The 17832-nt window shown below is 32.7% G+C and overlaps 1 long non-coding RNA gene across 3 annotated transcripts in view; it reads left to right on the forward strand.

Moving 5' to 3' along the window:
* Positions 1-17832, forward strand: part of LOC135964805 (uncharacterized) — a 568134-nt gene that overhangs the window by 329237 nt on the left and 221065 nt on the right. For 2 of the 3 annotated variants that reach the window (XR_010577458.2, XR_012416940.1), the window contains one exon: positions 1003-1637. The exons of the other annotated variant lie outside the window; for it this stretch is intronic. This is a non-coding gene — a long non-coding RNA (uncharacterized lncRNA). Of the gene's footprint in view, positions 1-1002; positions 1638-17832 lie in introns of those variants that run through there. 3 annotated transcript variants of the gene reach the window in all.

Here is a 17832-nt window from a genome sequence, read left to right on the forward strand (position 1 = left end):
CAAGCTGACAATGAGGATTTCATCATTGGTGTTAGGTGGAGCTGTTAATCTTAGCACCAGGTAGCATATTGGAATGTTATACTGGTGGAATTAGATGTATTAGCTTGTATGATATACCTATCGTATTTGAGAAATCATGAGTAATTAGAAACATAAAGAAAAGGGCAAATAAATGATCATTGCTAAGCTCTACTCATGTTATGAAAAAAAAAAAGATAACAAAAGGTTGACCCACTTGCATAAGTTTTACTTCCAATCCTTTCACTCATGGGCACTGCTAGTTTAGAAAACTTCATTTCTAAAATAGGGGATCCTTCTGTCAGGGGTATAAGAGACCCATTGCATTATAAGTTGCAACTGCTGCTTAAGAACTACAGGCTCTTTGTACTAAGGCACCAGAAGGAAAAAAGAGGAGTCAATATCCAGTTGGGATAACTGATTTTTTTTTTTTTTTTTTTTTTTTTTTTGAGACGGAGTCTCACTCTGTCACCCAGACTGGAGTGCAGTGGTGCAATCTTGGCTCACTGCAACCTCCACATCCTGGGTTCAAGTGATTCTCCTGCCTCAGCCTCCCGAGTAGCAGGGATTACAGGCATCCACCACCATACCCTGCTAATTTTTGTATTTTTAGTAGAGAAGAGGTTTCACCATGTTGTCCAGGCTAATTTGGAACTCCTAACCTCAGGTGATCTACCTGTCTCGGTCTCCCAAAGTGCTGGGCTTACAGCTGTGCCCAGCTGGGATAACTGATCTTAAGTAGAAAGAGATAAGGCTCCAGTTAAACAAAATGGAGGAATATGTTCATCAGCCAAATAATTTGTTCTCTTTTGAGAATTAATTAGATTAGATTAGAGGACTATAATCCTCAAACATGAGAGCCTCTGTCATAACATTTATATGTAAGCTAGCAAGATAGTAGATGTGCTAGATGAGTTGATGAAGACAATGAGACCCACTATAGCTGTACAGACACTACCTCTTTTTTTTCTATATTCCTCGTAGGAAAAAAATACAAGAACTCTGGAGGAGCTACTTCCAGAAATGTCTTTGAAGAAGCAAGTCCACATAACTAAAAGGATGAACTGTACTGGACACTGTGATATGACACTCAATCTTTCTCAAGGAAGGACTTGAATCCACTGTTGGGAGTGCTCTCTGCCAGCAGTCATCAGCTGTCAGCCTCTTCAGGGATTGTCCAGTTCACACCCCTTCCTGTGACGGCCCACCTTTAATGAATTATAGATATGAAAGTATCAAACTCTGATCATGCTGTGTCAAGGAAAGATGGTTTACTTCAATATAGGAGAGACCTGAACATGTTTAAATATTTGTAAAAGGAAGCCAGTAGATGTGGAAATTTCTTCAAGGAAAAAAAAAAAAAAAAGCAAGAGAAAGCAAGGGGCTGCGAATTCAGAGCATAGATGATATTATGAAAAAGGGTCATGTCTGACTAATACTATATAAGAAGACTCAAATATACTATTTTCTTAAATAGTATTACCAGGGCCGGGAGCAGTGGCTCACACCTGTAATCCCAGCACTTTGGGAGGCCAAGACGGGAGCAGTGCTTGAGGCCAGGAGTTGGAGGCAGCAGTTGGAGACTGCACTTCAGCCTAGGCAACAGAGTGAGACTCTCTCTAAAGAAAAAAAAAAAAAAAGAAAAGAAAAAGAAAAAAAGAAGCATTACCATCATCTTTATTAAATTTCTAAAATCAGATCTGCAATCCGCAATATGTTATAATGATTACATTTGAATCCTTTAATGTTGTCTTTATTTGAATTTTCTACACATCATAGCAATTTGATATTGTCATTACATTGTCAGTATGATAAGTATTATCCTGAAATTCAAGTATTTGCAACATAATACATAACTGAAACTGTGCTTGTGTTTTTCTTTTAAAAAATTTTTCCCTGTGAATTTTGACTGAATTGGGCCATGCTTGCTGGCAAAAACTTTGCATTGGCACTGGGCTTCATACCAAATACTGTGTCTTTATGTAGAAATAAAACAAAACTTTTTATATCTGGATCACTGGGGAATGAGGCTGATTTGGATATATGGGAATCCTGAATGCCTGGCTCTCTTCTCAGCCATGTGGCCACTTGTTCTCCTCCCTTCTGGTTAGCCTCGTCTCTGCTTTGGGAACTGATCCCACCACTGTTTCATGCCAGTTCCTCCTTGGATCCAGCTGGCCGTAACTCTGCTACTGGCTCTGGCTGTTCAATGCTTTCATGCCAGACCAAGTATTCTCTTTCCAACATGCCTGGCCCCATCTTTGTTTCTGATTTCACGCCAGATGCAAATTCAGGCAGATAGACTGGAAATTGGGGTGTGGATTAATGGGGTGGGCATAGATACTTGGGAGTTGACCTATAATCTGTCAACTTTTGTAACACATTGATCATAAAACAGGGAATATTCTATGACAGAAATTCTTTCCTGTCATTCTTCTCTCTTCACTATACTTCCATTTCCCACTGCCTGGAAAATCTGAGTGGGAGTAGTCGTGGGCATTTTTTGAGCTAGTCTGGTGCCATAGAACATCCCCACCACTCTAACATATTTTGTTGAAATTTAAATGTATCACAATGTGTCAGTCACTAGCCATTTTTGAGAGTAGCTACAATACACTGAGAGTTCTCTGAATCCTAAGGCATTCCCAAGCCAAGTAAGAATGTTGATAAGCAATGCAGAAGGAGTCTCTGTATCATCTGTTCTTTGGGGAGTCTTAGTCTCTAACATCCAGCAGATAATTAGGCAACTTGTTTGAAATATAAAGCAAAGTAGCAACTGCAATAACTCCCAAATGCACCCTTTTTATTCTGCCAGTGTTGAAAGTATTTAATAAAAATAAGTTTAGGGATAACTAGAGTAGGACTTTAATAGAATATAATGACCATGCTAATATAGTTGTTATTTTAGTTTAGTATTTACATATATAAATATGTTTTTCCTCTTTATTACATAGATCTAACTTAAGAAACATAATGTGTATGTAAATTAAATCAAATGATTCTATTTAAAGATAACATAATGATTTATAAAAGCAGTTGTTTCAGATCCTATGGAGACTAAAATAGGTTAAATGGAGCTGAATATAACAATTTGTGAAATGAGAGTATTTTTCGCCTTCCTTAAAGCCAGGTTAAAAAAAAAAAAAGGCCAGAATTTTTACCATCTGTTTCTAAATTGCACAGATGGTTGCAAATTTAAGTCTGTTGTAAAAGTGCATTGCTTACTGGGCTGTTCACAGTGTTCTTTGATAAGTGTCAAATAAATCAATTGACAGTTAATAGTAGCAGTAACTTCAGCTACCTAGAAGTCGTATTGGAACCCACTGGCCCATGAAATATTTTTGTTTTTTTTCTGAGATAGCTCCCTAACGTTTCTTTCTCAACTAGTGTTTTTTTTTTTTTTCTACATTAATTCGGAAATTTTTCTAGATTTTCTAGAAAATTTGGAGTCAAATTTCCATGTCACATACTCAAATTAAGTGTGTGCAATATGAAAATGGTGATAGCATATGATTTAATAGTGTGACATGGAATTTAAATATATATGAGTAACTACAATTGTTTGCTGTGAAAAATAATACTTTTTATAATTGTTATGAAATTAAAAATATGAATTAGTCTATCCCAATTTGGCAATACACAGCTGTTTTGGTGAGTCTGTTGGTTTGGTTTTGTTTGGCAGTGGTAGTTGGAGGAGAAAATTACCTGTCCTGCAACTAGGTTGTAAAGAAAAATGTCAGAAACCAAATTCTTGCTGTCTCCCTTCTCTCTCTGTGTTTCTCTTGTCCTTGGAAACCTTGGAAAATATTTTGTTTCAAAGTTTCACCTGAGGAAAATTTAACAGCATTTCAGTTTGGGGGCTTAGTTTAACTTCTGTCTGAGTCAGGAGACCTTGGATTTTTAAAAATGGGCAGAGGACATGTAATCATTTATGGTTTAAGTATAGATCACTGTCCCTAAATATAGAGGCTATTGGGCTTAACAGACTCATATTCATTTATGCAAAGAGTAGTCTTCTGATAGTTTATCCCGACCACATTTCTTGACTATTACTCATTATTTCACCAATAACACAATTTGAATATATGAATGAACAGACATTAATTTTAGCCATACAAATCTATTTCTAGCATTCATTCTGATTATAGCAGAGCCTCTGGCAGGAGTAGCCAGTTGGAGAGTTTCCTTTCTCTTTCTAATGCTACTTCACTACCCCTGGAGTGTAATTCTGATTAAAGTAACTCACTGCAGCAGGAGTGTAGCAGAAACCACACATGTATACACCCCAGGTTCTGTTGAGCTCCAGGCATAGCTAGAGGAATTTATTTCTGTTTGGGTTTGAGGGTGGGAATATCCTCAAATAATCCTTTACTGGAATCCTAATTTTCCTCAATTTCTCTTTTATTTCTCCTTGCTTGTATAAAATATGATGGAAAAATTGAATTATTTATTTGTTCATTCATTCTTTTATTTTTCATTCTCATTTTTGTTTATTTTTTTCGGGTACATAGTAGATATATATATTTATGGGGTACACGAGATGTTTTGATACAGGCCAGGCATGCAATGTGTAATAATAATAATTACATCATAGAAAATGGAGTATCTATTCCCTCAAGCCTTTATCCTTTGTGTTATACACAATCCAATTATACTCTTGTAGTTATTTTAGAATGTACACTTAAAATATTATTGACTGTAGTCATCCTGTTGTGCTATCAAAGACCAGGTCTTGTTCATTCTTACTAATTTTTTTTCCAACCATGAACCATCCCCATCTCTCTCCCAACCTCCTCACTACCCACCTTCCTTCCACTCTGTATCTCCCTACGTTCATTTTGTTTTATTTTTACATCTCACAAGTGAAGGAGAGCTTCTAATGTTTGTCTTTCTGTGCTTGCCTCATTTCACTTAACATAATGACCTCTAGTTCCATCCAAGTTGTTGCAAATGACAGGATTGCATTCTTTTTTATGGCTGAATAGTGCTCTATTGTGTGTAAATATCGCTCATTTCCTTTACCTAATAACTTTTATTTTGAGTTCAGTGGTGCATGTGCAGGTTTGTTGCACAGGTAAACTTGTGTCATGGTGGTTTGTCGTACAGATTTCATCAATCAGGAATTAATCCTAGTACCCATTAGTTATTTTTCCTGATCTTCTCCCTCCTCCTACTGTCCACACTACACTAAAGAGCTCCTACACACCAAAAGAAACTATCAGTAAACAGAAACCTACAGAGTGGGAGAAAGTTTTTGCAAACTATACATCCTACAAAGGTCTAATATCCAGCTTCTATAAGGAGCTTAAACAAATTTGCAAGAGATAAAACAATCCCATTAAAAAGTGGGCAAAGGACGTGAGCAAGACACTTTTCAAAAGAAGCCATACATGCAGCCAATAATCATGTTTTAAAAAGCTCAACATCACTGATCATTAGAGAAATGCAAATCAAAACCACAATGAGATACCATCTCACACCAGTCAGAATGACTATTATTAAAAAGTCCGGGAAAAAAAAAATATGCTGGCAAGTTTGTGGAGAAAAAAGAACGCTTATACACTGTTGCTGGGAGTGTAAACTAATTCGACCATTGTGGAAGACAGTGTGGAGATTCCTCAAAGACCTAAAGACAGAAATACTATTCAACTTGGCAATCCTATTACTGGGTATATACCCAAAAGAATATAAATCGTTCTAACACATGCATGTGTATGTTCATTGCAAATAGCAAAGATATGGATCAACCTAAATGCCCATCAATGATAGATTGGATAAATAAAATATGGTACAGATATACCATCGAATACTTTGCAGTCATAAAAAATAATGAGATCATGTCTTTTGCAGAGGCATAGATGGAACTGGAGGTCATTAACCTTATCAAATTAACACAGGAACAGAAAACCAAATACCCCATGTTCTCACTTATAAGTGGGGCTAAATGATGAGAACACATGGGCACATAGAATAATTGGAAATTTTCAACTGACCCTTGCAAAATTTTAGCCCCAAAATTGGTCCATTCCTTTTCCTGATTGCAAATCAATTAATAACTGTATAAGTGTTGGTATCCCACAACATGCCTTATGAATAACACATTCTCTGTTTCCCCATGCCTTCTGAGAATTTGAACAGGGAACAGTTCTTGAAATAAAAGTGAACTTTAATCTTCCTCTATCTCTGCCATAAAATCCTGAATCATCTTGCTCTTTATTAGAACACACATCTTTATTTCCTCTTTGTGAAATTATTAATAAATGATTGTGATAATAGTTTATTTATTTTCCTATTGCTGAACATTTTCTGGATTTTTAGTGACCACTGGACAAATTACTATATTTAAGTGTAAAGAAACAGATATGCTGCTTTTGAATACATTATAATTCATTCATTAATGAAGACTTACCTAGTACTTACTACATGTTGATGACTGTTCTAAGATTCTTACAATTAGTAACTAATGTAATTTTGATAATCATCCTATGAGATAGATATTATTTTTATTTCAAATATGAGTAAACTGAAGCAGAGATAAACTAGGGATTTCGGTCAAGACTACACAGCTAGTAAGCAGCAGAGCTGCAGTTCAAAGCAGAATAATATGATTTCAGTGAATGCACTCTTCATGAATATATTATATTACTTCCACCATATCCAGTTGGGCATAAACAGCAAGATTGGAGTGCTATTGAAAATAAACTTATTTTTTAAAAATTACCAGTCAGTTACAGGTTACATTTTTAAAGGCTTTTTGTTGTGAAAATGAAGGTTAAATAGAAATGGATCTTACAGGCCATTTTACAGAATCTAATCAAATCTTATTTTTCAAGGATCAAAGACAAATTAATTTCCTCTCTAAGTGATCACTAAAAAATGCATGCACATTGCAATTTGTACTGAAGTACTGGGAAAGCTAAGATAATCAAAGTTCACTTAAGAATAAATGAAGTGACTTCTGTAGAGAACAAAGTTGTGGAGTTTTAAATGAACCTAAACAAAGGCATTTTTAAAAAATCTTCTGAACTAAATAGACCTGAGTATTTTTTCATGATTTGAGGCCAAAGAGTGATTGGTAATAAGGGCTGATATTTGGATAATTCCTAAATCAGGCCAGTGAAGGCTTGGGACATAGAATTCTACTACATTTGATTACAAAATCAAAAAACATTTCTATAATATGTTTATGTATTTTTATATGTGTGTATGAAAATTTTAAAACAAATAAATGTGGCCATAATATGCATATTATTTTATAACCTGATATTTACCAGATCATCTCTCTCATTAATACTTCTTCAAAAACATAATTTTGATGCCTTGGTGGTGATCATTTCTGAGACAGCATTGTTTATCAACAAAACCTCTTGTTAGGTATTAAGTACTTCATAACTTTCCATTATTCATAATGTGGCAATGACTATCATAAAAGCTAAAGATTTTTTAATAAGTATTTTTATCTTTAAGATAATTTGTCAAATCTATTTTTAAGAAATTCTGTTGCTGATTGGTAGGGATGACTAAACTTATCTTTAAAAAATTATTATTTATTTATTTATTTATTTATTTATTTATTTATTTATTTATTTTTGAGATGAGTCTGGCTCTGTCACCCAGGCTGAAGTGCAGTGATGCGATCTCTGCTTATCGTGACTTCCACCTCCTGGGTTCAAGTGATTCTCCTGCCTCAGCAAGTTACAGTATACCAACACTCATACTGCTATTAATTGATTTGGGATTAGGAAGATGAATAGACCAATTTGGGGAATAAAATTTTGCAAGAGTCAGTTGAAAATTTTCAATTCTTCTATATATCCCTGTGTTCTCATCATTTAGCTCCCACTTCTAAGTGAGGACATGTGGTATTTAGTTCTCTCTTCCTATGTTTGTTTGAGAAGGATAATGACTTCCAGCCATTACTCCTGAATAGCTGGGATTACAGGTGCCCGCCACCATGCCCAGCTAATTTTTGTATTTTTTTAGTACAACTGGGGTTTTACCACGTTGGCCAGGCTGATCTTGAACTCCTGGTCTCAAGTGATCCACCCGCCTTGACCTCCCAAAGTATTGGGATTACAGGCATGAGCCACCATGCCCGGCCTTAAAAAATTTTATTGATTTACATTATTTCCAGCTGAGTATGTGAATGTCCATCTCTTCAAATTCTTGAAATTTCAATAAACCTGTGCCAATTCTGAGTATTAGTGTTCCTTTTATATCTTTGATAATTGTACAAAGGAAAAATGATATCTCAGCAATAATTTATTTTTTGTATCTATTTACCAGTGACATTTTGCATTGTTGTTTATTCTTATGAGCCAATTGTTTTTCCTCTTTGGTGGTTTATCTGCTTTTTTAACCCAATGCAACATTTTTTTTCTGTTAGTATAGTGAATACATTTTTTTCTCTGACTGCAAAGAACTCATTTTATATTAAGGGTATAAAATCTTTGGAATGTTTTGCAATTTTTTTGAATGCCTCTAGTTATTTTTTGGTGCTTTTCTGATTTAATAAGAGGTATAAACTAAAACCCTTGGGATAAGATGTACAGTCGAGTTCAGAATTTTTCTGACTTTAAAAGACAGTACTATGTGTATACCATATATTTTTTAACCCATTGCTGAAGTCTGGGGAAACATCCTATAATCTAACATTGAGGTTTCTGCTGAAAAAAAAAAATAACTGAAATTCACAGTATGTGGGAGAATAACCTCATATTAGTTCAGGACATTTGTTGCCTCAGTTTAAGGGAATTCAGGTTTTGCTGCCAGATGAATTGTGAAAAAAAACTCCTCATTTTTAGAAATTTTTGAATTCTAGAATTCTGTCCTAGGGGTTAACTTTAAAAAGTCTTCTGTACTCTATTCATGTGAACAGACTCCTATGTTTTTATTTTATTGCCTTATGGTTTCATTTTGTCCATTTTTATTGCTTATCATGGTCTCAAGTCGTACAATGGTTTATTACTCATAATTTATTGTAGTCAGTTGTCTGAAACAGAGCTGTAGTTTTTTTTTGTCACAACTTCATTTATTTTGCTGTATTTTAACTGATTTGAAATGGTTCTTTTATTATGTTGAATCATATCTAATTATATCATATATTTTCAAAATCATAGATAATTATATTTTATGTCAAATATTTTGTTATATATTGTATATGCAATGATACAATACATATATATCTACATAGCTACCTATGCATTTCCATTTTTTTTCCATTGCTTTGTCAATCTGTTTCTGACACAGTAGCAGAATATGTTAATTACTTGTTTTCTTTCTTTTTTTCTTCTTCCTTTCCTCTTGTTTTCTTTCTGTCTTTTTCCTTTTTTCTTCAAAAGAGCATAGTTTTTCTTTTTTTTGAAAGAAATAGCTTTGGAGGCAGAGAAAGTTGAATTTAAAAACAGCACTAATTATAACTGGATAATATCAGAAAATAACAGAAACTTAAACTGTCGTAGTCTTAATTGCATCATCTGTAAAATACCTGCCTCATAGGGTTGTCTTGACTAAGAAGTATTGCTATATAATGACTGTTTTGTCCAGAATAATTATAAAACTTTTAAAAACCCACAGGTATTTACACAAAGTATGTACAATAATTTAAGAGAAGCTAATATTTTACAACTGTTTTTTCACCAAGCAACACATTATATCTCTTCATTTATTTAAAAAGTACATATATAGCTCAAGGAAAAGTTTATCAACTTTTTGTATTGGTTTTGCACATTTCTAATTCAATCAGCACATTGGCACCTTATTCTTGCTATTATAAATAAGTTGACTGTATAGTTTTATGTAAAACTCTTCAATTAGATATAGAATTACAGACTTTAGATATTTTAAACAGTTTAAAATGTGTTTCTGGGATGAAGTTACACTCTTTCCGGAACATACTTTCAAACTCATGGATGCCATGGAGAGTTCTGAGCAAATGTTATGTAGATCCTCTAAAATTGTAGATATCACTCATTTTCCTCAATAGCCATTTTCATTGGCTCAAGAATTCTCAAGAAGTTGTCTCACTATTCCATCAACTTTTATATTCTCAGGAGAGATTTAGCATACAAACACATATTAATTTCCTTTAGTTAAAGTATCTATTCTGTGACACCAAGGAGCAGAAATGTTCAAAAGAAAAAAAAAATTACATTTGGAGATAATGACAATTTATATTTTTAATGAATATTAACATTTTATTTTGATAGACTTGTTTATAAGGTCTCCAAATATAACAAAAACTCTCATTACAAATGTACATATTACAATAATGATACACTAAATTGACTGTAAAGCTGTTATTTCGACTTTCTTTTATTATATGCAGATAAAATTATGGAATAAACATACCTGGCTAGGCAGGGTGACTCACCCCTGTAAACTCCCGGCACTTTGGGAGGCCGAGGCGGGCGGAACACAAGGTCAGGAGTTAGAAACCAGCCTGACCAATGTAGCGAAACCCTGCCTCTACTAAAAATACAAAAAAATTGCCAGGCGTGGTGGCGGACGCCTGTATTCCCAACTACTCAGGAGGCTGAAGCAGGAGAATCACTTGAACCCCGGAGGCGGAGGTTGCAGTGAGCTGAGATTGCACCATTGCACTCCAGCCTGGATGACACTGCGAGACTCCGTCACCAAAAAAAAACAACAACAAAAAAAAAACAAAAAACCTTAAAATGAAATAAGTTAAAAATTAAAATAAGTCACAGAGATGCAAAAGAACAACCGTCTTGCTACCCCTAATATTTTTCTGTAAGCATTTATTAGACATTAGCCTAAAACATGTTTTCCTCCTGTGTGCCCTGAGATTGGTTGATTTATTATTACAAAGCATGTCTGATAGGGTTGACAAAGTGTATGCAGAGCTGTATGTCATAAAGAATTTATATCATGATGTTAAAAGTGATTTGAGAATCCCATTAAAAGAAATAACTTCAATCATCCACAATAACATTGTATTAATTATTGATAAATCTAATCAGTAGTCTGAAATTGCTCACATTTAATATTAATCAGAAAAGCAGATGAGTTCCTAGCATGGTGACAAATTCTTTGTTCCTCCAAGTATCTGTATAGTGTTATTACTCACATGCTCCTGAGTTTGGGAAAATTTTATCTGTGCTAAAGCAGGGAAGATTAGATCCTTCAAAGAAATAGCTTCATTGGCTTAGGTTCTACTCTTAAAATTGGTGTATCTAATATTAAATCAACTTATTTAACTTATTTAAAATGATGTAACTTCAGTGTTTTTGTTTGTTTTAATGTAGTTATCTTATATAAAATGTTGTGTTTATGTTTTAATATTCACCCACAACTATAATCAGGAGTAGTCATATACTACAAAAAATATCTTAATATATCGATACATTTTATATGAATTGTGAAGTAATTTCAAAAAGCAGAAAGAGAAATAATAGAAAAAAAAGCAGAAAGGAAAATAATATTTCAAAAAAATTTTTCTAATTCTCCTGGATTATATTCTCCACCCTTCCAATCATAGTTAATCATCATTTTAAATTTGAATTAGCATTTACAAATTTCATTTATTCCCATGTACTTTATTATATAAGTATACAAATTAATGCAATGTATAGTATTATTTTTCATATTTTAATATATACTGAAATATAAAATTATGATTATTCATGGAGCTTTATATAATTTATTTTCATAGCTGTAGAGTGCCCTAATATGCATATACTAAAATTTATCATTTATTTTGACAAATGTTATTTTGACGTTTAAGTTATTTTGAAACTTGAGGTTTCAACTGCATTGAGCATTCTTGTACATGTCTCTAAGAGAAAATATTCAAGCGTTTCTCTAAGGCATAAACCTATAGTGGAATCACTTAGTTGAAACATGTGCAGCTTTTCAACTTTATTAGGATTTCACCAACTTAGTTATCAAATGCCATTGTGCTAAACTGCACTCTCACCATCAGTGGTTAAAATTTTAGTTTTTTTTACATTCACTTAAATACTTGTTTGCCAGTCTGATACATGTGAAATTGAATTTCACTGTGACTTTCTTTATATTTCCATGATTACCCATGAGGTTGAACATTTGTATATACTTATTGACAACCTCATTCCTGACTAACAGATATTTTTAATATGTGTGGCTACTAAGTTATGTTGATAATATAAACATTGCTATTTGACTGTCCCCATTTGTGACATGTTCTTTATGGCTTATGTTGCTCTTAGACACTCATAAAAATTTAAATACAGCTAAAACTTTCAATATTTTAAATTATATATACTTTATGTTTTAGAAAAAAAATCCCCTTTTGGAAATTAAAAAATATTTTATTTTTTTTCTAAAGCTTTGAAATTCTCATTTTTCTCAGTAATGTACTTTTGTGCATGGTGTGAGATAGGAATCTATATAGTTTACTATATCATTCCAACTGTAGTTTTTAAATCAGTCTGACCTTTTTGCAATGATATTCAATTACATTTCTCGTTACCAATGACATTTCCCTGTAGACATATGTTTGTTTTGTGGTTATTTTTCTCTTCTGTCTATTCATTTATCACTACATCAATACTGTACTTACAGTCCTATTATAAATTTATCATAACATTTAACATCTAATAGGCAAGTCGACACCTTCCAATTGTTTTAATTACAAAATATTTTAACTATATTTGGTCTTTTACTCTTTCATACAAGTTTTTGAATAAGTTTGCCCTGATGCCCCCAAAAACTTAAACATTTTTACTGGAATTATTTTATTTTGTACACACACGTACATAGAATTGAGAACATTTATTTATTTTAAAGCACATTTTTCTAAATACTTATTACTAAGTTTTATGCATCATTTTTATATGACACATATTGATTTCTATAATCTTATATTCGATATCTTTATTTAATTATTTTTAAGAAAAAAATGTAACTTCTGTTCCAGTTTCTAACCAATAATTATATTGTAAATGACTAAGAATATTTTTTATTTCATTGTTATACGTTTATTTGTTTTTCTTGAGTTGCTGCACTGACCGAATTGTTTAGTATGATATTTAATATCCTTTATGATATAAGGATTTTGTTTTATTCAAACTCTTAAAGCTAATATTTGTAACATTTTTATATTCATTTTTGTTGTAGGGTTTTTGATAGATGCACCTTATTCAATTTAAAAAATTTGCTCTATTCCTAGATTGCAGAGAACTCGTTTATATTTTTAATTTTAATATTGAATTTATAAACTTTAGGGAAATATTTGTTTCTGCACCTAGTGAGATGATAATTTTCTCTTCCTTTTAATCTGGTAATATGGTAAAGTACTATCCTATAGTTAAACCATCTTTATATTCCTTGAATAACTGAATTTGGTTATGAATTTCTAAAATATATTTTAGAAGATTCTCTTTGGTTGCATTTCATTTGTTCCTTTGGATTTACATATAAAAGTAAAATTAGCTGATACCTTTATTGTGTCATGATATCCTTGTCTGGAGTTGGTGTTGTAGGATAAAGATTAGTATAGTGTTATACAGAGATACAATCACCATAGCACAAAGAAGAGAAAAGATTATTTCTCAGTTCATATGCAGGCAGATGTTTCAGATATTAAGACGTCTAGAGACCAAGTTGCTTCTAAACTGTCCCTACACAAAATCTCACTGTATCATCCTCATTCTGCTAAATGGATACTAGTCATTTGCATTTAATCAACTTTTATTACTTTAGAGAGGAAGAGAAAATGAGAGGCAACTAGCTTCTATTTTTAAGGATGTTATTCCAAAGTTTTTGTGAATGATTTCTGATTGTTTCTTACTGGCTAAAATATAGATTCATAGCCTATCTAGCTTTAAGGAAAACTGACACAAGACAATGAAGCTGTCTCTTACCACTTCTATTAAGCATAGTATTGGAAGTCCTAGTCAAAGCAATCAGGCAAGAGAAAGAAAGGGCATCCAAATAGGAAGGGAAGAAGTCAAACTATCTCTGTTTGCAGATGGCATGATTTTACATCTAGAAAACCCTCATCCCAAAAGCTTCTCCAGCTGATAAACAACTTAAAGTTGCAGGACACAAAATCAGTGTACAAAAATCACAAGCATTCCTATACAACAACAGCCAAACGAAGACCAAGAGTCAAATCAGAAAGTCAGTCCCATTCACAGTTGCCACAAAAAGCATAAAATAAGTAGGAATACAGTTAATGAGAGAGCTGAAAGATCTCTGTGATGAGAATTACAAAACACTGCTCAAAGAAATCAGAGAAGACACAAACAAATGGAAAAATATCCCAAGCTTATGAATAGTGTGAATCAGCATCATTAAAATGGTTATACTTCCCAAAGCAATTTATAGATTCAGTGCTACTCCTATCAAACTACCAACCATATTCTTCACAGAATTAGGGGGAAAAAAAGAACTAATTAAAACTTACATGGGACTAAAAGGAGCCTGAATAGCTGAAGCAATCCTAAGTAAAAAGAACAAAGCTGGAGGCAGTAAGTTACCTGGCTTCAAACCATACTACAAGGCTACAGTAACCAAAACAGCATGGTACTAGTACAAAACCAAGCCCGTAGACTAATGGAGCAGAATAGAGAGCCCAGAAATAAGGCCACACAACTGATCTTCAACAAAGCTGACAAAAACAAGCAATGGGGAAATGACTCCCTATTCAATAAATAGTGCTGGGGTAACTAGCAACCATATGCAGAAGACTGAATCTGAATCCCTTCCTCACATCATACACAGAAATCAACTCAAGATGAATTAAAGACTTAAGTGTAAAACTATAAAATCTATAAAATCCCTGGAAGACAACCTAGGCAATACCATCCGGGACATAGGAACAGGCAAAGACTTTTATGACAAAGACACCAAAATCAATTATAGCAAAAGCAAAAATTGAAGTGGAATTTAATTAAACATAAGAGCTTTTGCACAGCAAAACAAACTATCGATAGAGTAAACACACAGCCTACAGAATAGGAGAAAATATTTGCAAACTATGCATCTGACAAAGGTCTAATATTCAGCATCTGTAAGGAACTTAAATAAATTTACAAGAGAAAGATACAATCCCATTAAAATGTGGGAAAAGGACATGAACAGTCACTTCTCAAAAGAAGACATAACAGGCAGCCAATAATCATATATTTTTTTAAAAACTCAACATCACTGGTCATTAGAAAAATGTAAACCAAAACCACAATGAGATACCATCTCACACCAGTCAGAATGTCTATTAATAAAAAGTCAAAAAACAGATGCTGGCAAGGTTGCAGAGAAAAGGGGACACTTATACTCTGTTGATAGGAGTGTAAATTAGTTCAACCATTGTGGAAAGCAATATAGTTTTTCCTCAAAGTGCTAAAAGCAGAACAACCATTAGACCCAACAATACCATTACTGGGTATACACCCAGAGGAATGTAAATCATTCTGCCACAAAGACGCATGCAGGCAAGTGTTTCAGGAACAACAACAACAACAAAAAACAAATACTGCATGTTCTCACTTACAAGTGGAAGTTAAATGTTAAGAACTTATGAACACAAAGAAGGAAACAACAGACACTGGGATCTATTTGAGGAGATACGGTGGCAGATGGGGAAGGAGCAGAAAAGATAACTATTGGGTACTGGACTTAATACTTGAGTGATAAAATAATATGTATAACAAACCCCTGTGACACGTGTTTACTTATGTAATAAACCTTCACATGCACCCCCAAACCTAAAATAACAGTTAAAAAAGGCATAATAAGAAATGTAGTATCTAACTGGTGACCTAAGAGTGCAGCCAAAATGTTATGGATTATATTACCATGTTTACCAATCTTTATCACAATAATTTATACTGATTCATGCATTGATAGGACAGACTGCTGTATTTCAAGTTCTTGGAACAATTCATATATGATGAATCATTTATTTTTCCATCTGTGTGTGATGTTTTATTTTTCTTTCTTCCTTTCCTCCCTCCCTTCCTTCCTCCTTTTTTCCCTTCTTCCTTATCTTTGTCTCTCTTTCTTCTCTTCCTCTCTCTCTGGATTAGATATTTAAGCATGATTTATCTTATTAATATGTAGACCTTACTAATGGTTTTTATTTCTTATTGGGTTAATTTTTGTAAATTGTATTTTTCTAGTGCGTTCTCTAGAATGTGAGATGTTTTCAAGTTGAAGTAGTCATAGTGTATATATTTTTATATATCTTTTGAAAAACACTGCTGTTATTTACCCTTCCATACTGTTAATATTGCCTATTTGAAACTTTTCTTTAACTGAAATGTTCATAGGTTTATCTACTTTGTTAATTTTTCTTTAAATAACCAATATTCAGTTTTAAGAATCTTATGTATTGCATTTTGCCTTCAATTTCATTAAATTTTAATTGTATATTTACTGTATACTTAACTTTTCTATGTACTTTTGATTTTTTGAAATAATTAACCTATTAATTTTCAGGTTTATTTCCTCTTATAAGCACTCAAAGGAAAAATTATAGATAGCATTTTCATTATATTTAAATATTTTCAGATATCCATTATGATTTAAGCTCAGAATTGTGCTTTTTAATTTTTAATTTATTTTACTATCTTTGCTTATGTGTTGATATCTAACTAATGATAATTATGTCTGAGTGTCTTGTTTCCTTTTTTAAAAAATTGAGTACTTTTGCTTTCAATCTAATAAAAATATTACTTTCTTTTCCACAAATACTTGAAAAGAATATGTATTCTCTGTTGACTACAGGGTTATCTGTGTCTATTAAGTAATTTGTAATCACTTTGTTTAAATCTTCTTTATTATTAATTTTTTAAATTGATCCATCAATTATGAGAGTTGTATTAAACTATATTTATTGATTATGGATTTGCCCATTTTTATGGTTATCTTGATATTTGCTTGATGGATTTTTAGGTTGCGATTAGTCACATTCTTCTGTTAGTCTACATGCAAAGTTTCTGTGTCCTATGCCTTGAACAGGCAGATTTTAAATTGCAAATAGCTGGATTTTATTTTATCCAACAAAATCATCTCTTTTCATATTTAACTCTTGAGTTCAATCAATAAGTATTTATTATGATTGATAGTTTTGTACATATATGCTAATTTTATGCTTTCTATACGTATGACTTACAATATATAAATCTGATACACCTAGATAATATGCTTTCTTTGTATATTTAAATTAATTTTTATTTGAATGCCCCCAAAAATCTTGACAGTAAATCAAAATACATACATTTCATTTTTATTTTAGATACTCTTAAAATGTTTATACAGATACTTCATTTAGAAATGATGAATGCTAATTATTATTTTTTCTTCTCTTTCCCTCCATCCCCATAATATGAAGTTATTTATAACAATTTAAACCTGTCACTCCACTTTTGTTTCATATCTGAATTTGTTGTAGTTCGGGTTCTGCTGTTTGCTTTTTTTGCAAACTCTGCCTTATATTGATTAACTTCCTGTTGTATATTTAAGTTTGGTCCTGTGAGCTCATGCTCACTAGAGCATTATCTGAGAGAATTTTATGAGGACTTGGGATGAGAATGTAAACTTCCAAAGGATATTTTAGCTGGTGTATTGACAGGAATATTAAAGCCTGGGATGGCTTTTTCTGCTTTTCTGCTTTTTCTGCTTTTCTGCTTTTTCTGCTTTCTCTGCTTTGGAGTTTGTGGGCAACAATACAAAGAGTGCTAATTCAATATCAAATACACAGCAGGATAGAATTCTGGCTACCGATTTCTTGGAGGTGACTATTTTTGTTACTTACGTCAGAAAGCAGATAAGCTTTCTTTCTTTTTTTCTTTTTTCCTAGTCTACCCT

Source organism: Macaca fascicularis, chromosome 8, assembly GCF_037993035.2.
Source record: "Macaca fascicularis isolate 582-1 chromosome 8, T2T-MFA8v1.1".
Lineage (NCBI taxonomy): Eukaryota > Metazoa > Chordata > Mammalia > Primates > Cercopithecidae > Macaca > Macaca fascicularis.